We start from the raw sequence: 23498 nt of genomic DNA on the forward strand, positions 1-23498 counted from the left end.
ATAAAACAGAGCTCGCTGCGCCCCAGGCCCTCACCTTACGACTTACTTATATCTTAGTTCTGATGTCAAAATTTGTTCTGGGACCAAGACTGAATCTTTCTTATCAACAAGAAATTTCATTCCTTAGCTTGGTTCCTATGCACAGAATGTGGATCCTATCGCAAGAGCTGTTGTAGCCATAACATGAAGTAATAGTTACAGAGATATTTTTTAAAATCAAAAGCACATTAAGCTTAAGGTATCGTTTTTTAGTTAATAAAATCAAGTGATCGACTCTATGTGTTACATAATGATAATATCTTATCTGTAACACTGGTGAGAGCTTAGCCCTGTTGTCAAATGACCTTCTTTCAAAAGATATGTTTTCTTTGCAATGAGAGCTTCAAGGAAAGAAACACAAATATGTCTAAGATTACTACTGCAAATTTCTGTAAATTGTCACCCTAGAGCAGGGATTGGGGTTAATTCATTTCTGCCCCACAACTCTTGAGCCTTGTAGATGCTTAATTATATGTTGAACAAATACATAAATATTGTTGTGGATGCTATTCTAACTTATTTTACAAAAATCTTTGGATTTTGAAAGTGATACAATTATATTCTCTCTGTTCATGCATTTTTGTCATCATTGAAATTTTCCTTTTTCTCTACTGGGTAGAAAGTTGAGGTCACGATCTCTCATGTTGATATTTTATCTGCTTGTTTTCGTGGTCAGAAAATAACATTTTTTTCATGTCATTACAAAGTTTATACATATTATTGTAAAAAATTTGAAAAGTAAAGACATATAAAACAGAAATAGCCACCCATTATACCATAGGTATCATAACATATATTGTTAGTGTATTAAAAAAGCAAGTCACATAATAATATTTGTATATGATAGCAATTACATAAGAAAAATATATGCATGTATATATGTATATGGATGTATATGTATTTATATATGTATATGAATGAATAATATGGATAGAAAAGGTACATTTAAATGCACAGATTATGTCTGGAGAGAAAGTGGGACAGGAGAAATTCAGAGAGAGAAATCCTTGTGGGCAGGGATGTTTGAAAATTTTATGGAGGACGTTGGATTTGAGCTGAGCCTTGAAAGACAGGTACAATTTCAGTAAAGAGAGAAGATGGGGGAACATTCCTGGTAAGGCACAGCATATAAATGACGATGTAGGGTGAAGCATTAGCATGGTGGATTTAAGGTGCATGAGAAGTCTGGTCTCTCACTACAATGATAGAGAGGTAAGAGATACACTTGGAAAGCTGGACTGGGGACCGGGAAGGATGTGAATACCAGTTTGAGGCATTAAAAGCTTTTAAGCAGGCAAGTAAAATGAAAAATTAAGGTTTCTTGAAAATCAGTCATGTGGTGTTTGACTAGAATGAATTGGAGTGGGGAAGAGATTAGAGATAGTGAGATGTATTAGGAAAGAACTGTGATAATCCAGGTATAAAATGACCAATCACTGGAGGAGGATAACATCACTGGAAATGGATGGAATGGACAAAGGTAGAAGACATTCCGGAGAAGTCATAGGACTTGGTGTCTGATAAGATATTGTCACACATGAGAAGAGTGAATCTAAGACAATAGCTACAAAGTTTAAAGCCTAAGTGATCGTCTGAAATGATGGTACTATTGAAAGAAGTAGAGAAAATAGATACCGTGTTGTATATAAAAATACTTTGTTATAAATTTTACTGGAAAAGATCTAAATGTCAAGAGCTAGTATGTGGCTTAAATTGTCAAGATTTTAGACTGCTGGTTCTTGGAAGTGTGATATAAAATGCTGTAATGTGGTAGGTTGCTGTAAATTAGGTTTATTGATTTAATATTGTCAAGAGATAGAACACCTCAAAAATAGGCAGACTGGTGAAAAAGATGCCCCACTGGCAGGTGTATGTGCAACTACGATTTTCTGGCACTGAAATATACAAAGAGCTAGCAGTGTTGCAGCTGATACAAATTATATCAAAGGCAACCTTTTCTTTTTCCAAGCCCATTGATAGGAAATATATGACCACTTGCCATCCCCACCCTTGCCCTGTGTATTTATAATGCATACGGCCATTCTTAATGGTATATGTGGAAGAACAGATGACTCTCTCCATTTTTTCTTCAGTGGGATTTCATAGGTATACAATAATATCTTGATTTATTTTTGACTCAGGAAAAGTGGATAATAACTAGAGGCTGTGATTTGAGGGCTCAAGACAAAAGGGCAGCACCAGGGAGAGTGAATCAGTGATGACCAAGAGGAGAGATCTGGAAATGTATTTATTGGCTTCCTGGCGTGCTCATAACTTTTATTACTCATAGCCCAATATAGTCTTCAGAATAACACAGCTGTCTTTTCATGGCAGGGTTTGTGTTTGAGCATCTGGTGGGAGTTTGTGGGGTTGCCTGATATTTATGTTGTTTGTGGCTTCATATTTTTCTATCATACACTTAGCTGGAATTGAGTTACAAAATATTTTTCACCGATTAAGTTAATATATACTATGGAAAAGATGCAAAATTTAACATATTTAACTGTCAAGTTTAGCTTAAAATATCTTAATAAAACCATATGTTATCATAATTATAATCACAATAAGAACTACCATGTTTTTTATGGTAAGAAGAACTACTATATTTGTTATTCTTATCATCTTTGCTTGAACATACTTACTGGCCCTTCAAGAATTATGCTTTAAAATCATCAAGAGGCAATTGGATTTTCTAACTTTTCGTATTAATTAGAGAGTATTTCTGACATTGTGAGTAGACAAGGAAGATGTCTCCATTTTTAAAGTACAATTTGGCTGTTTTCTTAGTGTTTGTATTATTCTATCAGTTACCAAAAGTGTGTGATTTTGTTATTAACCAGTTCTTTATTTCATTCATACATGATGGTAATTTTCTGAAGTTTTACCTGAAACAAGCCATAATTGACAAACAAAAGACTGTATTATGAACATTGGATAAGAAACAAAAGTTGCTCTGAGCCCTGAGCTCTCTGGGGTACTGCGACATATTGGCTGGAGCTCCTTTCTTCTGAGCCCGAGGACTGGCAAATCTTCAGACTATGCTCAAGAGGTACTATGGCCTCAGCTATTTCGCTTCAAAGCCCACTCTTAGCATTGTGTCTATCATCCTGAATTATTCTCCAGTGAGTCCAAACTCTCCCTTTGCAGTTTTTTTTTTCCTTTTTGTATCTATATCGAATTCAATCTCAATTGGTGCTTGAGGAAATACCAAAGTTCTTCTCTTTTGCTAAAACTGGGGTGCGAACACTGACTGTCCACATAGAGACAGCTGTGGGGTGCACTGGATGTGGCACGGCTGTGACAGATGAGCCACTGCCATGCTAGCAGGACTGTGCACCTGGGCCTCTGGGGGAATTGCCCTCCTTTTCAGAAATTGCTCTCTTTGTTACGGGTTGTTCTTCAGCAGCCTGAGAGAGGCCTGAGGAACTTACTTACATGTTAGGCTGGGCCCTCAGCAAGCCACTGAGGGGTCTGGAAGAGTGGAAAAGAGATCTCTGAATGACAGTCCTCAATCACGCCCTCCTCTGGGGCCACAGTGTCCTATGCTTTTAAGGAAAAGGCCATTGGCTTTGGGTGTCAGCCAGAAGAGGTAGCCAGAGACCCTTATTATTTACTCACTGATTTTCTACTGACCATTTCATTTGCTAGTCTGGCCAAGGACATTCACAGTATCACAGACACTGATGCCTCAGAATTCAGAAAGCTAGCTAACATGCAAAAGAGCTTCTTAAATAAAAACATCTCAAATGTGACAAGCACCAACAGTTATAGAGAGTAGAAAGTTTTTTTTCCCCCTGTGTTTCAAGGTTGTCATCTACCATTTGCTCAACCCTTTGAATGATATTCGGATATCACGCTTCATATGTATTTCAATCTGTTATTATTGTCTATTTCTGGAAAAACATTTATTTTAAAAAATTAGTATACATTTGCTTTAATTAGCTATTAAAACATTTCAAAGTATACAGGATTAATATCTAGACTCTAAATAGATATTCTTAAAAGATAAACTCAAAATTAATCCAATTAATCCAAGATTTGAACCCAAAGTTTTTGTAGCTAGTAGAATATATATTTGGTATCCACAGTAATTTTTAGTAGGTAAAATTACCATTAAATTCACTAATACTTTTAGTTTTAAGTTACAAATTAAATGTGTTCAAACTAATTAGGTATACAGTTTTTTCTTTTATTCATATTTCTTTATTGTTGATTACTAATTTTTCATCCTAAGGATCAAAATAAAAACATTACTCATTTGCAATGCTTCCTCCTTTAAATAAACAATTTTCTAATGTTACCTCAAATGACTTTAATTTCTTTGCTTTTAACACTTTTTTCCAAATAAATCCAGTTACTATGGCTATTCTTAAAAAAAAAAAAAAAAAAATCAAGCATCTCATGGGAAATACACCCCCCTGGGCTGAAGCAGAAAGAAAAAGCTAAACTCTGTTTAAAATCTGAGCCCTTTGACCCGTGAACTTTCAGTCCTTTTCCTGTAGGCTTCTCCAAAAGCCATAATGACCAAGATGTGATTTGCACTGCAATGTGTGAAAACAGCAGATGGAGGCTGATTTTCAAGAAGCCGGACTGTGATTATACTATTACCAAGAAACAAAGAGAAATTCTACTATGGCACATAAAGAAGTTTTGTATGATGGTGGTCAGTGATTCATCTATTTCCGTTCAAATTATTTGGTTCTTTGAAATACGATGACTTTAGCAAGAATCTTCTTGCAAGTCAAAGCTTATTGAAAATAAAAGAGGAGCTAATACACAAACACACACACACATGTGTATACACATACACATACACACACCATATAGCCATATGTAAACTGAGTTTTGTTTTTTTCACTTACTCTCTTTCATTGTTTTAGAGGCTATGAAAAATATGTCCCTAGACTATTGTAGTGCTTACCTTGAAGGTGAGAGGAAGGTATAGAGTGAGGATTAAGAGAGATTTAAATCTCTATTAAAACTTTTTATTTTTTTTTACACCAAGAATATATGACTCTTCTAATCAGAAAAAAAAAAAAAAAAAAAACCTATAAAAAGTAAAAAGTTGATAAGATGAATGCTTATGGTCAAATCTGAATTATCACATTTCAGAGAACCAAATACCACAAACTAGATGACTTGAACAGCAGAAATTTACGTGAGTGAAAACAATGGAGGTTATTGTTCTAGAAGCCGGAGGTCTAAAATCACAGTTCAGGTAGCATTGGTTCCCTCTGCGGGCTGCGAGGGAAGAATCTAGGCCTCCTCTCCTTGACTTGTAGATGAAAATCTTCATGTTCCCCTTTTTATAAGGACACCAGTCAAATTAGATTAAAATACATCCTGATTACCTCATTTTAACCAATTACATCTGTAATAATTATTTCTAAAACAGGTCACATTCTGATATACTGGAAATTAAGACATAATATATGAATTTGGAATGGGGAATATAATTCAACCCCACACACCCTCACCCCCAGTTTCCCACTGTATGGATTTTCAAAGTAAATTTGAGGACTTCTATGCTAAAGAAACTCACTCTTCCATGTATGGCAGATGCTATTGCATGCCTGGCTTTCTTTGGAAGAAAACCACATTTTGGTTCAAGAGGCTAATATGCTTACAGATCCATACACACCCTTTACCTAGAGGTTGACCATATGATCCAGTTTGGTCAATGAGATTTAAGTGGAAGTCTTTTGAGTAAATGATCAGAAAAGCTTTTGTTATACTGATTAAAGTAACAGAATTAGCTAGCAAGAGCCATTTGCCCTTAATCTTTCCACTTGGGACATATGCTTGATGCCTGGAAGTGGAGTAGCCACCTTTAACCATGAAGACAAGAGCCTTCCTGTAAGGATGAGGAAGGAAAGCACCTGACATGCTGGTGAGCTGCTGGGCTAGCCTGGGACTGCCGGCTGCAAGACTTGATGTTGCGTGAAAGAATAACCTCCATTGTTTTCACTCATGCAATGAGAGTCTGTGGTAAGTCACTTCCTGGAATCTCAGTATCTTTATTTATAAAATATAGAAGAAAAAAAAATCTATCCTATTTCCTCATGTGGTTAATGTGAGTGTAAAACTCCAGGATACACATGAAAAGTTAATAGACTCTTAAGGATAATACAAATGTAAGAGATTATTTTCCTCGTTTTTATAAGCCATTATTTCCAGTGGAAAATCAATACATGTATTTTGACTTGAACTGATATTGCTTATCCCAGTTGCACAAAAATAAATTTAGTAAAATATGCTTGTTTTTTATTTTAAAATATGTTTTTGATTTTAAAAATTCTATCATGTGGCAAAGGATGTAGAAGGGGTCAAGAAGACAGACAAAGGCCCCTGCGCTCATGGGTGATACAACCCAGAGGTGGAGACAGGCACAAATCAATAAATTGAGTAATTAGTTAATCATGATTGTGGGAAATAACAAATTATGTTCTATAATACGATTTCTCTGAAGAAGCTTGTGCAGAGCTGACTGGCATACATAGGTCCACAGTCTCCCCAAAGGGCCCAGAACTCCTTGATAACTCCTTAAAGATACCAAAAACCCAGTGGAGAAATGATTGTGGGAAATCTGGGATATATCATGAAAATTTATAAATCACGCCTTCCTCCTCAGAAAGGATCCGCATATTCTTGCAGCATACCTCAAAAAGTAACATTTTAAAACTTAAATTTACTGCCAAATGGTCATAAATATATTTGGAAAGCACATTTAGCTGGACTGACTTTTGTTTCACCTCGTGTTCTTAGTGTTTCTTAGTGTTTCTTTATGATCTTTTGAGATGTGGGTCCCAGTTGAAAACTTTGATGTCTCTTCTAGTTACTGAAAGTTAGTCTTTTTTTCTCCTTCTGAAGGACTAGAATTGAAATGTACATGATCAGGGGTGATGGGATTTTAATGAAATGCAGAAGTATTCTATTAAGGAATAGAGCTCATTGTTTTAAACCATGAATTAATTTTTATGAATTAGGTCCAAAGAGCTTAAGTAAAACACAGCTAATATTTCACGAGTAATTCCAGCCCTCTTTAGTAGTACAAGTCTCTGGTGTGTAATATTTAGATAATGATGATCATAAAATAGATATCTTTTGAGGGCAATTATGTGTTCTCAATACTTCTTTATGAGGGAGCTAGGAGGAGGATGTCATTGCACTTGACAGTATATTTATCTCACATAATATTCATGATATTGTAATGGAAGAGTGGTTATCTTGCTATACACGAGTGTATTTCTGGAAACACTGAGTACTGATTTCGTGCCACAAAACTTGTGCAGACATGAAAGGCAGCGTAACTCAGCACCCAAAGTAGTAGCTGTTTCTAGGCATGCAGAATTGGTGGTTTTGTTTATGAAATAACAAGTGTGTCTGTGGAGTAAATTCTCCTAAGGGTAGGTGGCCAGCTAGTGAGAGAAGAGGGGACTAAAGGAGATGAGCTGAAAAGGAAACATATATTTGGGCTGTGTCTAGGAAGTGACAAATGCATTTGAAGATAAAGGTGAAGATTTTTTTTTTTTTTTGAATGTATTAGAATGAACTGAGAAAGGCCCCCAGGAGAGGCAGTGAGCTAAATAGGTCCACACATTTTTGTTTGCTTGTTCATTTGTTTAACTTTTGTTTTAGGACTATTTTTAAAATGGGGAATATGATAATGTCTTGCATCGCTATAATATTTTCAGCTTTTCACAATCGTTTTGGAATATTTTATTTGAACCTCCTAATATTTTAGTGGAAAAAGGAAGGGGTATTGTTCTTCATTTATAGGATCGAAAATCAAATGTGTAAACTAATTAGTACATCATGAAACTGGAACCCAGAATCCAACAGAAGACCTCCGAAATCCCAAATTTGCCATCAGATAGCAGGACCATGTCTGGCACATCCACAGACTCTCAGGAATAAACTTCCATCCCGAGTCCTGGGCTTAGTTGCTCTCAGCTCAGCTACTCATGTCTCAAAGCCTGAGGGGTCTGTACATAAAAGTTATTGGGTCATCTCATGGCTCAGAAATGTTCTGGTTTCTGATAATGAACCTATTAAGTCAATTATTTAAGTATGAAAAAAATGGGAATGGGAGAAGAGAAATGAATGAATTTGGTGTTTGTTTTGTCTCTTGTTTTTTTTATAATTCAGGAAAAAAATGTGTATAGAATCGGGAAAGCTAAATACTTGATATCCTAGTCCCTCATAGTTAAATTTGCCTTGGGATCTAGTTCTGGGCCAACGAGAGGTAGGAGTATGTGTCTGGGGAGAACCATCTTTCCTTGATAAACAGTAGAAGCCTTCATCCTTCACCATTCATCTTATTCAGCATTTGGACTTGGGAGCTGGAGGTGCAGAAGCCATCTTGTGACTCTGAAGCAACAATCATTATAAAAAGTCAAGGGAGTTAGAGAGACACTAGCCAAAAAAAAAAAGCCACTTGCCACTTAATTCTATATATCTAACCCTGCTTACTGAGGTTAGTGTTAATCAGGTATTCCATTCTCAACTGATACACGTGTACAAAGTTATTTTCTAAGCATTTTTTTTGATAATGGAGTGATATGCCAGATAAGAAGGAAGAAATATTATGAAATATTACATAAAATGCCTATGTTTCAAAAAGGCACTTAGTTTAAGTACTTTTCGTAACTCCAAAAAAATCATCCAAACTTCATCTTGTTTTCTTCTTCTGTTTTAGATTCAAACAGATTTAATCATTTCTTTAGTATGTGCCTTGTGACTACATTGCTATCAACTGGTGGTATTGTGCCTCATTCAGCATTTGAACCAAAAATTGCATCTACTCCCAGAGATTAAGAATGGAAGCTTTCTGTCTTAAGGTCACCAGATTAAATCATATGTTTTTTCATTCCTTCTGTATATTAAAAAATATATATGTGCTTCATTTTGTAACCTGAGTTGCCCACAGGTCTCATGAGTCTAGGGAATGCTAATGAGATCCCATCAGCAAGGAAGATTCAGTTTCATGAACTTATGCCCTCCAGAGGTGGCACGGTGCCTCTCTCTCTCCTAAAGTCTCAACTCCCTATTGCTGGGAGTTCCTGGGAATGTTTCGCAGGGGATCAGGAGCAGTTCTTTTGGCTCTTTATGCTTCACCTCCACTTGATTGTAATAATACAAGTGCCTGTGATGTAATGAAACTCTGTCTGCCATATGCTTCCAACCTGCAGGAGCCCCTGATGTTGCTGGCTCAGGGCTGCCTTGGATAAGAAGGCTGCCTTCTGTGAACAGAGCACAGCCTTGGCTGGCCTTGGCTGTCTCCCAGCTTTCTCACCTGTGCTATGCTTCTGGAGGGTCTAGGGACTACAACCAGGATGAATTTCAAGCATAGGTGAGGAGATAGCCTTTGCCGCCTATACTATAACACCAAGTCTAGATGTAGGTTAGACCTATGTGTCATTTAAAATAAAAATGTATGCAAGTAATAAACAATAAACCAGATAGAGACTTAAAAAGATTTTTTAAGCAATGGTATAACTTAACTATAACAATACTATTGTTCTGCCCCAGGAGCTCAGCAACACTTCCTCCTTCCTTCAAATACTCGCCTTGGCTGTGGGAGTGGCAAGTGGGGCCTCTCTCATCATGGGGATGGGTCCTGAGCGGCCCAGGCCCAGCAGGCAGACCATAGCCCTTGCATGTGGTGTATCATGGCATCAGCCTAAGGTGGGAGTCCAGCAAAGGAGACCCCAGAAAAGTCAGGTCGGAGCTCCAGGAGACTTTCACTTGTAGATAAAAGTGTCTGAGGAAGAGCTGGCACCTTCTCCTATAGCACCTTGTAGAGTATGGATGTTCCACCTGGAATCGTGGAATGCTGCCAGCCAGATGTATTTGACACATGAAACAGGTCTGTTTTGAACACTCCCCTCTCCATTATAAAAATTTGAGTAGCTCATTAGTTTTGGAACAAGCACCTAACAGTGTAAAAAGGAAACGTCCATTTTAAAGAGTATTTGACTTCAGTAATGTAGTTCATGTATGAACTGAAATTTGCGCTTATCAAAATAAAGATATTACATCTTGGGTTTGTACTGTTTCACTGTTAAAGATTTTAATCTCTTGAGCTTTTCATATAGGTTGACGGACTTGAAATATCTCAGATCGTGTTATTTATAGAATCTCTGCACTCTCATGGTTTATTTTAAAGCCACTGTGTAAATGCTGGACTATTTATTACCTCAGGGACTGGGGACGTGAGCTATGTCTAAAGTGAGCTCAAACAATTCTAAATTCTTAGAAAGATACTTTGAAACTTCTGTGTGGTACCAGCTCCAGGTGTAGCAAGGGCCAGCTATATCACTGAGGTTCTTTGATACTTTGTGAAAGAATAAGGAATAACATGTGATAATCTGAAATGTACATATATTACCAAAACTTAACAGTTGCTACAGTAATTGCTTAGAACTTGCAGAACAAAAGATTTTTTTTTTTTCCTGGGAGGCACATTCTCATCACTGACTTTATGTAGTTTTGCCAGCACACGGTGATAACAAGAAGCAGACTGTGAGTTGGTTTTATTATTGTTTTCACATTCACTACAGACAAGGCACCTCCTGTTCCCTGCACCAGCTCTACCCTTGGCCTGTCACTGCTGCAGGGCCTCCTTGTAGTCCTGGGTAGCCAGTTAGTCTGAGGTCAAGGCCAGGTACTCAGAGGAGAGAGAAAGGAGTGTGATTTCCCAAGGATTTTGTTGAGCATCTGAAAGAATCAGTCCTATCTGAGGTCTTTTCCGTGAGAACATGTTTCCCTTATTGGTTAAGCAATACGAAGTCAAGGTATGTGGTTTCTTGTGGCCCAAACCATTCTAACTGAGATGAGGCATGCTGCCTCTCTAACTGGCCCTCCTGCTCAGCACACTGTGCACCTGTCTGCCCTACTGGGTGCACAGGAAGGTCGTGCTCTAGGGACCAAAGCATCAGGCTCTTTTGCCCTCTGGCGTCCGGTAGAGTTAACCGAAGGGAGCACCATCGTGATTTGGGGGAAAGGGTAGGAGTGGAAGGGAGGCATGGCATTAACTCCTTTTGCCTCCAAATTCCTTGAACAGTTTTAGCAGAGGCTGTATTGATCCGATATTCACCTTCTGCCCCCTGAGGCACTCCCTTCTGTCTTGCTAAACTCTGCTGACACCCTTCCCTCCCCTCATGCCTTCAGGCTCTGGGTGGTAACCTCCCTGTATTTCGTACTTAGTCCCTGGATACTTCAGCATCCCTGGATGTCGCTCCTGACTTTGCCAACGCCTTCCAAATAATTTCAAAATTAAATGAGTTTCAGTCAGACCTTTGTCTGTTGCTGGAAATCTGCCTGATACTAGACCTATTATTTCATACTTGTTTCAATTATCCCTTTGATCAACATATCCTATCCCTAATCGTATTCAAAGACCCTAATTTTAACACTAATAATTTTTTAAGTCTTTGTGAATTTTAACAGGATGGCAAATTCCTTGAGAGGTTTAGCTTTTTCTTTTTTTTTTTTTTTTTGACTTCATTTTAAATTCTCTCAGACAATTTATTATCAGAGAGCCACTCAGAACTATTTATAGTTCTACTATGGGTCCTACGCTTAGGTAATCATTTCTGATATGACTCTCCTTTACAGCCTGCTTCTGAGGTAATTTTCTCTTAGACTTCAGGTCTGTAACCCTATTCAGACAGTTGCTTCTTGATTCTTAAAACCCTGAAGCCTCCTTTGTTCATCCCTTTCTTCCAAGGCCTCAAAGATGTGATAACCTTTTCTTCCTTTAGCTGCCTCCTTTCTATTGGAATTCCTCTCTCTTCATGTCTGCAGCAGAGTAGGAGACAATCTCTCTCCTCTGTCTCTGCTCAAAGGTCTCTAAGACAAGTACACGGGCATCTTCATTTGCTCCTGAAAACCGCAGGAGAGCAGACAGGGATTAGCACCAATAATAAACATGGAGGAGGTTAAAGGGACACAGCACTTTCTAAGTATTAGTCATAGTTCTTTTGTCTACTTCCAAATAAAAATCGCTTTGTTCGTTGCTGCTTTGCTTGACTGTCTGTATAGACCTTCCCATGGGAGTATAAGTCTTGCCTGGGAAGGGGTCTGGGTGCTGAATTAACTGTGGATACTGTGGAGGATGGGGTGTGTGAATGGCCAGAGCTGGGAGGCAGTCTCAGCCTTTAAAAAACCATCTCCTTTGTCCTATGATTAGCTAAACCTTTTGGCCCCACAACCCTGTGGATGTGAGAAGTACTCTCTCTCTCTCTCTCTCTTTTTTTTTTTTTTGGTGGGGTTTAGTCCATCTTGGACAAATATGGAATGATTGCTGTTTTGCTTGACTGTCTGTATAGACCTTCCCATGGTAGTATAAGTCTTGGCCTTTTGAAAGCTGTATTAGTTTGTTAGGGAAGCTATAACAAAATAGCACAGACTGGGTGGCTTACACAACAGAAATTTCTTTACTCACGGTTCTAGAGCATCTTAGTCAGTTCAGGCTGCTGTAGCAGAATGACTGGGTGGCTTAAACAACAAACATTTGTTTTTTTTCTTTTGTATTCTGGAGTCTGGAAGTCTACGAACAAAATGCCAACATTGTCAGGATCTTGTTGAGGACTTTCTTCCTGGTTTACAGATGACTATCTTCTTGCTGTTTCCACAACATAGAGGAGAGAAAGATCCTTTTTCAAGTCTCTTCTTAGAAGGGCAGGAATCCCCTTAAAGAAGGCTCCATATTTATGAACTAATTACCTCTTAAAGGCTCCACCTCCAGATACCATCCCGTTGTGGGGTAGGGCTTCAACATACAAATTATGGGGGGACCCAAACAGCCAGTCCATAGCATGGAGGCTAAAAGGGTTGTTTTTTTTTCTGAGGCTTCTCACTTGACCAGATGGCTGTCTTCCCGCTGCATGCTCTCAGGGTCTTTTCTCTGTGCGCATGTTTAGTTCTTGGTATTATATGAGATGCAGGCTGGAACCATTGTATTTGCTACCAGAAGACTGAAGGGTCTGGATGGACAGAATGCTTAGGTTGTAACAATAAAAATAACTAATGTAGCTTCTACTAGGGTTTAGAGATTGCTGTTCTTACTAGCAAAATCTGCTGAGATGGATGAATGTCTGTCACTAGCTTTCCTCTATTCACAGACTTCCCCTTCCACTTGCTAATCTTAAACAACATGAAATTCTTTTCTTTTGCCAGTCTCTAGGTCCTCATCACTCAGTCTTTTTCTAGGTCAGTGTCTACTGCCTTGATCTGCTCTAAATCTGCCATTACATTTCTTGCTTGGTTGTAGCTACTAGCTACAATTTCAGTTATCAGTATATTTTGTTTTAAAGAGGCAATTTCCCTCACTAGCAGAATGAGCACTTTCAACAACAAATGAAATTAATTTCATTACAATAAGGCAGATAATATGGTCTATGTCAGTGGTTTTTCAAAAAAAAAAAATTTAGACTCACAGTTCCCCCGCACCCCCAAAAGAAATTTTACTTGGAACTTCAGTATGGAAAATAGAAAGTAGCAGCTGTCCTGAACACCTTCCCTGTTTCCCTTTCATGGGTGGTGGGGATGGTAGGTGCAGTACACAAAGAGGCAGGCCTTGAGGCCCCTCTGCTGAGCCCAGGACTCCATGTGAAAGCCCCTGGAGGTCCCTGCTGCAAGGTGGTTATTAGTGTTCGCACAGCAGGTTGGCCAGTGCAGGGCACACTGATGAAGGGTAACAAGAGGTCAGTCTTGAAGAGATGGATAATAATCCATCATTGAATAAGATGATGGGGTTAAGAGCATTCTTTGTAAGGTTGTGTCTACAAAGTAATAAGCTGTCAAAGTGGAACAGATTTAGTAGGGGCAAGTGGAAAGAGCTCATTGTTCTTGGGCCACACTGGTAAGGTAAGGGGGTATTGAAACTTTTTTCTTTTTTATAGGTTATAAAAATGAAAAAAAAAATGAGAGTCCAAATTATTAATCCCCCCTACTAATAATTAAACAATTTATCAGTGAAAGAAAAGAATTAGTGGTAACTTTAATTTCCACTCTGAACAATACATATTAAAAAATGCTACGTTATTAAAAGGCATATTTGTGGAGTAACATTCATAGACACTCTCAGTGACATTTTGCATTATTAGTGTATATTTTTAGAACTGTTAATTTTTTTTGAGGATTAATAGAATTATTTTTAAAGCAGTTTTAGGTTTACAGAAGAAAGTACAGAGAGTTCCCACACATCCTCTTGCTCTCTCTGCCCCAACCAGTTTTCTCCATTATTAACATCTTGGACTAGTGTGATATATGTGTTACAATTGGTGGGGCAATACTGATATATTATTACTAATTAAAATACAATTTTCATAGAGTTCACTCTTTGTGTTGTAAGTTCTATAGGTTTTAACATTGTATAACAACTTGTATCCACCATTTTAGTCTCATGTAGAATAGTTTTACTGCCCTAAAAATCCCCTATGTTTCCCCTAGTCATCTTTCACTCCACCCCGATCCCTGGGAAACACTAATCTTTTTATCATCTCCATAGTTTTGCCATTTCTAGAATGTCATATATTTGAAAATATGCAATATGTTGCCTTTTCAGATGTGTGTGTGTGTGTGTGTGTGTGTGTGTGTGTGTGTGTGTGTGTGTGTAGCAATGTGCATTTAAGTTTCCTTTATCTTTTCATGGCTTGATAACTCATTTCTTTTTTATTGCTAAATAATATTCCATTGTCTGGATGTACCATAGCTTGTTTATCTGCTCACCTATCGAAGGACATCTTGGTTGCTTCCATGTTTTGGCAATTATAAATAAAGCTGCTATAAACATTCATGTTCAGGTTTTTGTGTGGATGTATTTTCAATTCATTTGGGAAAAATACCAAAGGAAAAATGTGCTAGCTGGATCATATGGTAAGAGTGTGTTTAATTTTGTAAGAACTGCCAAACTGTCTTCCAAAGTGTTTTCATTTGTTTGACTTTTGTTTTTATACTTACAGTCCTGATCTCAATGCTTTTGGTAGTCAGGTGTTTGTAACATTTATGAATCATCTATTAGTTCTCTTGCTTATATTTTACTTTTTAAAAAAGAGAGATCTTAAAGAATACATATAATTTTTATTTTAATTTTTAAAATAAGAACCAATTTAAGATAAGAAAAATCCAAATACAAGAATTACTTTTTTTCACATATACTGATTTCTTAGAAGTGTTATTAAATATAAAGTTAATTTTAAAATTTAAATGTCAGCAGTGTTTCAAATGTGTTTTCCAGGTTTGTTGTAAGCACTTCTTATTTGTATATTTTCCCATTTACTTTAGGTGCTTAGTTCAGGAAAGTCCATGATAGTAAAATTTTCCAGTTGTTTGTGTTTAATACAATTATCAAAACTAAGCCCTTTGAGTTACAATTTGATGGCTGAAACCTAGTCCACATTTTTGAACCCCAGCTTCATATTTTGATATTTTATCAATTAAATTCACCCACTTCCCAAAAAAGAAGATATCAAAGGTATGTATATATTTTGTTACAATGCCTGCTTAGATGAGAGTGACGCTTCCATTACAGTCCGATAAAATATTATCGGGCAGAGAAAAACAGAACAACCAGGAAATTTGAATGATGAAATTAGCTGTACGTGTAAGGCCATTTCTGAAAACTGTTTTAATGATCTAGGATCACTTCTACTTGATCCGTTGAAGCGATTTGTGTTCCACTACCAGGAGATACCTGCATGCGCTGAATGGACCAGCAAACACAGGGTCTCAGCAAGTAATGGATCAAGATCTGCCAAAAAAGAGAAAACTCATTCACTTCCTTGTGATGTATTAACTTTTGGAGGTTTTCAGGGATTTAAAAATTACTCTTCACTAGAAATAGTTAACATATCTAGGGGGGGAAAAAGAGAGATCTATTTTTGTTTTTTAATGGAAAGTTCAGACATGATGATAACATACAAAAAAAATCAGGTTATATGTTCGGTCCAGGAAAAATAATTTTTAAAAATCAATTTCATATTTTCAAGTCTAATGAATTAATTTAGTGAAAGGTCAGAAAATATGCAACAATAGAGTTAAAGGTTTGGGACTTCAAATGTCTGAGTCCAAAAGCCAAATACACAACCCTGAGATCCATGGTGAGCTAGAGAAAGCAGTTGCAGCATGATTTCAACATCCGGTAAATGGAGCTGGATTAATTCCTCTATTTGTTTTTTGAATCTTTTGTTTTAAAGGTTCAGATATTACCTGTATTTCATGTTTCTTGGAATGCTGGTGGAGGAGAAGGTGGTAGTGAGGTTCCTCAGGGAGGCGTTCTCAGTGAAGGCTGAGGTCCCAGGGGACCATCTTCTCGCCCATTTATTTGCCATAACTGAGCCAGTTTGCCAGCATTGTGCACCGAAGCGTGACCCAACGGTTTTATGTACACCCTCAGAATTCTGTGTAAGAACCCATAATTGTTTGTTAAAAAGTGTATTTTGAAACACGTTGGGGAACCGAATTGAATAATTATTTCTCCAGAAGGAGGAGAATGAAGCCTCCTGGAATCACTGGTTACAGCGACAGCTTTCTAGTGTCTTTTCACTTCTGTTTCAGGGAGGCAAATGCCTACGCTTTGATCAAGTGTCAAGTGTATGTGGTAAATCTCTCTCCAGAGAAGCCCCCTTTTATGTACTTTTCAGGCAGCCTGCGGGGTGGAGAGTGGAGGTGACCGAACATTTTGTTCAAAGTGGCCTCTCTAGCCGGAGCTCATTAAGTCAAGGCTCACACACGTTTCACACAAAGGGAAAGCCTCTCAGGTTCCATCTCCTTTGATATAGATTTTGCCACCATTGTTCCAGGTATTGCCTGAGAGAGCTTATTTCCATATGTATAGAGCAAGGATATGCTTTCTTCTGCCGGTTAAACTGTCAGCTAATGTATTTTTAGAAATACATAATGTAAAGAAGACAGAAGATGAAGCAGGAAATCTTACAGTGGCAACATTTGAACATCTCTGCCACTTGAAAAAATGTTAATTAAAAGATACCTTATTCCACTTTTCTTTAATTGCCAAGCAACGCTTGATTATTTTTTTCCCTGACAAAAAATTTACTTTAAACAACCTGCTGTTGTGTATAACCTGTTTTCTCTTTTCACTAGGTGTGTATCTAATGAAGACTTCAGCTTCCGTTATGTGCCGACGGTTTAAGGAATGTTCCCCTCTCTTTGCAATACGTAGTGTCAGCATCTTTCTCTATTCCCAATCGCATCCCGGATGTTGAACTTGTGGTTGTCAGAGAAACACAAGGAACATATTATTAGATCGTTCATAATTGGGCATTGCTGGTATGTGCCAAAGGTTTAGAGCTTGATCAGAAAGTTCTTATCGCATGCGCTTCTGCTGACGATGAATTGGAAAACCAACAAAGGCAATTCTGATGCTTGCTTCGCAAGATAACAAAGAGAAGACAAAGGCAGACCAATTCTGCCTTAGGTTTATGTGCAGCCTGTACTTTTTTTTTTTTTAATCACGTGATTCCGGCAGTAAGGAGGAATTGAAAAGCCCAGGTCTCCCATGAAGCTTGGAGCCCCTCCATGTGACGGTTTCCTTGTGTCTGAGTCATTTCGCGGCCAGGTGCTGACTAAGGCTGAGGGCTGTGGGAACCTGATTTAATGTGTCTAGAGCAGACTTTTCCAGGTAAATAGCCCGGGTTCCCCTGGGAGTACTCCGGTTCCCTTCATATGTGACATCGCCCCCGCCTCGCCGGGCATTTAGCAGAGGATGATCCATCTCTCCAGCGCTGAGATAAACCCAGCCGTGGACCTTGGCAGCGAGGACAGGGGCTGCGGGGAAAAACTAGCGCGCAGCGTCCATGGCTGTTTTGACAAACTGTTGTGTGTTTTTTCTGTCTGAGTATCTGGCAGCGCAGGTAAAACAATGTGTTGCTGGTATCTTGGCTCGCCACCCGCTCTCAGGCTCTGCAGGGAGTGCCCGGCCAGCCCTGCAAATGTTCCGAGCAAAGCTGTGAAAACAAACGCGGCCCGATTAGTTGGACAGGCTCACCAGCTTTTGAGTGCTAACTGCCCTGGCTGCCCTTGCTTCTCAGTCCTTTTCCATTCTTTTATTCAGCTGTGCACTTATCAATTAACACCAGGGTGGCTATAGTCTTCTCCTTTTTCTTGTGTTATGCTCTATTCAGCAGAAAACAGCAGGATCTCTCTCTGCTTTGGCCCTGAGATGAACACTGATTCTGAGATTTTTATCTCCAAACACAACATATAATTTATTATTTCTTTAAAAATAAGGGCTGCTTTCATTACTATTTTTTAAAAAAACAACCCATGTCCATTCTAGAGATATTAGAGAATGCAGATAACAGGAATAATCTTTGAAGTATACATATTTTGGGCCTGACTAAGGGTCATTCCACATGCCAGTAAGAGTTGCACGTGTTCTATGTTACACTGTTTAAGTTAAAAAAATCTTCTGAATTTTCCTGTGGCAGATAAGGCCCATCAATTTCTTCTTCTCTTTCTTTTTATTTCACAGTATAGTTTAGAATACTATGTCAATACCCCTGAAGTTCCAAGCATTTGGGAAGAGCCCTTCAAATTAGCTTGACTTTTTTATGCCTTCCTCTGGTTTGAAGTGAGAGCCAACCTGGGATAAAGAGAACTTGGGTGTCCTTTTTGAGGTGAAATCAGAGTGAATTAAAAAGAGTGATTATACCTTTCTTTAATCAAAGGCTTCAGAGATCATGTTCCTTTCAAAAAAAGAAACATCAAGGAAAGGGCTTGGAAAATTACTTTCATATTTTCTTGAGCATTTCAGAGCTGCAGTACATTTTAAGAGATGTCATTTGTTCTTAAATATCAGACTCTAGTATCAGTCTTTTGTCTGTGCCTGTCCTTCAGTGTATCAGAAAGTATGGAGCTTGCCCTTGCTTTGTTGTGAACAAGCAGAAGCTGTCAAATGACTAATGCTCTTGGAATCTCACTGAGGCATTTATTCTGCCTCTGTTGCTATGAGCCCAGTGTTCTCTTTTGTGGCATGTAACAATATAGGTAATATATCTAAAGTATGGCCCTGACCAAAAGAGACTTAGTCATAGCATCATGATTTTGCTTGAAATAATAATCGTAAAAATCATTAAACATACCAATTAATGATTACCATACACACTTGAGTAGGTCGTGCACTACATAATGCCAAAAGAGCCATTCTCATTTTAATCTATGTGAATAAGTTTAAAAAAACAACAGTGCCTGTGTTTGTAATTACTCATATGGACTAATTAACTTGAAAGAGTGGTTGAAATAGTACAAGAGAAAGACACTCAAATTCACATAGCAAGTGTTTATTCAAACATTTTACAATGACTAGGAGGACATACTACTTCTTTATAGAACTTAAAAAAATAAAAACTTATTTGAAATTACTTAATCGACATTAATAGTATTTCATGTTGAAATCTTCGTTTGCATTAAAAATAGATAATCCATTTTTTTTAAAGGCATCATTAGTGGTTCAAAATTTTAGATTTATAAACCACTTTTAAAAATAAATATTTCCTGTCTGTTTCCAAAAACTTGATTGGCTGCACTCTTCATAGATGTCAGATCTGGTACTTTAATTAGTTGAATAATAGAGAAAGAAATAGGAAATATATTTTTGTTGAAAACTAAATGCATTTTTGTTGCTTAACCTGAGACATTTAAAAATTAGTGGAAGCCAGAATCAATTAAGGGTGCCAGATTGTTCTCATTTTTTTTTTTTTTTTGGCTTTTGTTTTACCTATTTGTGCCCACTTTAATTAGAAAATAATACAATGACTATTAATTTTACCTGGCAGGCTCCATTACTAGTGCAATATTGGCATCGTGGAAAATGGGACTGAATTTCTTTCTGGAGAGGGTAAGAATTTTTATGGTCTAAAAACTGTATTATTCTTTTGACCTTTTTCTAACCATCAATTGTTAGAAAAAATAGTCCCAAATAATTAATTTTTGGAGAATATTTGAGATTAAGACTAAAATTTTCTCATGTCCTGGGAAACTACAAAGACCAAAATTAAAATAAAAGAGGAACCTTTTATTTCTTATTTCACATTACTCTATTACTTTGTTTTAAGTATGTGTTGAAAATATAAAGTTAAATATTATCGATTTCATTCTTCGGAAATTAGGCAAATGACTATAAATAACATTCTAAAGTCACTGTACTTTAATGAAAGATATTTAATGTAAGACTTGCTGAGATGAAGATAAAAATTTTAAAAATATATATGTAAGTTAAACCGTATTAGACTCAAATTTGAGTTAGATGGTACCATCAATATGGTTTCAATGAAACTGTCCTAATGTATCACTTTTATTAAACTCTGCGTTATTTTACAGCTGACTTCTCTTTAGCTCATCTCTTTACTATTTTTACAAAATAGAACCAAATTATATTAAAATGAAGAAGTAAAATCTCCTTTATTTCATTTTTTTAACATGTGTTTTGTATATCTAGTAAATAATCATATATTGATGTCACTAAGTTAATACTATATAAATAGAAAACAGTAGAGTAACAGAATACATACATGACACATCCTAATAAACTTTAACGCCTAGTGTTTAATTAGGTGTAGCTTGTTGTTATTATTATTGCTGTTATTAAGAGCATTGATACTTATGCATCTGCTAAATGCATAAAATATCTAAGTTTATTCCAAGATGTGGTATGGAATGGTAAACCATTTATTTAATTAAATAAATTTGAGCTTTGTCTTCTCCAACATAATTTCCTTTTAAGAGGCAAAGGATATATGTGATGTTTAATTACTTTCTAACAAAAGGGACAAAATACGAACTTCTAAAATCTGGGTATGAACTTTCCTAAGCTTTTAAATGAATTCAGAATTTGGATCTGAACTTTTTTCTTCTTCTTCTTTTTATCCCCAAATGAGTCAGAACTTAATTTTTGACATCAGGACCAGCGTCAGAGACTCTAGTCTGAGAAATTATCATTCCAAGACCTGAACATTTTTGATACTAGCCTTTTAATTACACTTTTATTTTTATTCCTTAAAGCTATAATTCAGGTAAAACCAGAGAAATAGAATACTTGCAATCTTTTAATAATCTTTTTAATCAAATGCAAGACATTTATAAAGAAGGAGTAGGAATTAAGAGTCCTGGACAACTTAATATTATGGTTGGCTTGCTTCTTGGTCACCGTTCCTGTACGCAGCTTGGTTTTTATATGCAATAGCAAAGCTTGCCTGGATTTAAATGAATTTGATTGGAGCAGATATCATGCATATTTCTACAGAATGTTCATAATTACTTATTTTTCTTGGCAAAAGCAATATAGCTTTTGAACATATTACATTCTCAAATACTATTTTTTGAATATAAAATGTATTTCACTATTTTAAAATACACTCATATATTTACTAATTTTACAAAGTAACTTCTTACATTGGGGCTAGGACAAAGTCTCTGGTTATCAATTAAGGTTATTTTATATAATAAGAGCACTGCATTCTATTACATTTTACCAGTGAATAGTAATACCTGAAAGTCAGCTGAATGCAAATTTCATTGCCTTCATGTAGCATAAATAAGATTTAGAATGTGTTCAAAGTAATTGTTTTACCTGACAGTAATAACATGTTAATGATTTTGGAACAGTTCAGACCTTGTAAGTGACTAACCTTTTTATACTCTAAGTTGATTTTCCCCATGAATTAAATTAAAATAGCAACTGTGTGGTGAAAATTACTAGATTGGTCCACTAAAAGTATTTTATTTAAAATGCTTTCTTTTAGCTATCAGTAAAGTATTAGGTAAATTGTGCAGGAATTTTTGTTTAGTTTAGCAAACATTTTCTCAGATTTTTGGTGGTAATCATGGCAGGTATTAATATATTTGCTACAAATACAGACTCTACAAAGATTTCTCAAGTAAAAGTACATTGAGATGTCCTCACAATCACATTTATTTTTAATGTTTGATATTTTTTAGTTTATTTAAAAATTTTTAATATATGTATTTCTCCTAGGGACAGATATGCACTCACTGTGTCACTTCTGAGTTATCTGGTAATGTAGGCTCAAAAAGAAATTTTTAAGAGGAATATACTGTAATCTTCTGAAAAAATTTCCTTCAGAAATTATCTTTTTCCAAAAAGTAAAATTCTAAATTTCAAGAAATAGCAAGCAATAGCAGCTGCAAAAAACATTCAAGCTGAAATTTTGATCATCTTTCTATGAAAATGAACTCAAAAGTAATGAGATCATGACTGGATTCATTAGGCTGTATTTGGACAATCACTTTTCCTATTCACAGGGAAGTAATTCTTCACTAAGGTGGATTAATCTGCACTCTTGGCTCTTCTTTTGTAATATTGAGAAGAGTTTTTCCTCTTATTGGCTGAGTTAATAAGTGCAGTCTAAGAATTGGCAGTTGAATTTGTGCGGCCACATTAGTTTCTCCGAAATCCTCCAGAGTCTTTAAGCTTCATCTCCTAAAGTCAAGGCTGGGATGGTTGTGGGCAAGGCCAAAATAGCCTGTTATATCCCAAGGATCTATTAGAACATCCTGCCTTTTAAAATATAAAAGAAGCCTTATTTATAGTTATGAAACTTTTGCTATTTCCTTGTCTCTGAATGCCAAATATTTTATAAGATTTCTCCATTTACAAATCAAAAGCAGCACTTTTACTTGAGAAGTCCTATAAATTCACAGCAGACTACATATCCTCTATGAGTCTGTTTTTCTTTATCCAATGTTAAATTTTTATGGTCTTGGGTGGTAACTTTAAAGGCCTATCAATTTTTGTCTTTCTCATTTGCTTCTTTTAAGAGGAAATACAAGATATTTCCTTTTTAATGTAAATGAAAACAAAAAAAAAAAGTTAGAGGTCCTGTGTTCGTCCTAGAAGGAAGCATTGGGCCTGCATCCCTGGCTAGAGATGAGTGCAGTCTCAGATTAGGAGAACCCCTGGCTCTGTTTTACGGCCTTGTAAATTCTAAAGTGACAGTTCGGTGTTTTGATTTTGAGGCTGAAAAGAGACTGACACTAAAGCTGACTCAGTATAACAGCTCCTCTCTTTTCAACTTTCTGAGTTCGTAACAGCCAACTTTGAGATATCTGGGGCTCCTGAGTGACCACTAGGCAGAGTTCTGAAGGGTAGCCTAGAGATGCCCACTGCTGCTACCTCAGAAGCTTTTCTTATCTTCACTTCGTGTCAGGAGAGCAGTATCTGGCTTACACAGCCGGGATCTGGGGGCCTCGGGTTTTACTTGCCGGCTCTATCTTTATTTCTTGTACCTAGATATCAGTTGCCTTTAAATTGGGGAAAAAAGGCTGCAATCTCCTTTGATAAGGGGATTTTGGACCTCAAGCTTTAGTATATATGAGCTAGATAGACATCTGTTAGTGGGAGTTGCCTTAAGGGAAGAGATAATGGGGAAAATCTACACTGAAAGCAAAAGGCTATGTTTGAAGTCAATAGGATA

General features: G+C 36.8%; 1 non-coding gene across 1 annotated transcript; it reads right to left on the reverse strand.

Annotated features, from left to right (window-relative positions):
• Positions 1-20939: 20939 nt before the first annotated feature.
• On the reverse strand, positions 20940-21007 carry LOC112477795. The gene has a single exon (XR_003045588.1). It is a non-coding gene; the product is annotated as a small nucleolar RNA SNORD52 (small nucleolar RNA).
• Positions 21008-23498: the final 2491 nt, after the last annotated feature.

Source organism: Pteropus alecto, unplaced genomic scaffold (assembly GCF_000325575.1).
Source record: "Pteropus alecto unplaced genomic scaffold, ASM32557v1 scaffold13, whole genome shotgun sequence".
NCBI classification, from domain to species: Eukaryota; Metazoa; Chordata; class Mammalia; order Chiroptera; family Pteropodidae; genus Pteropus; species Pteropus alecto.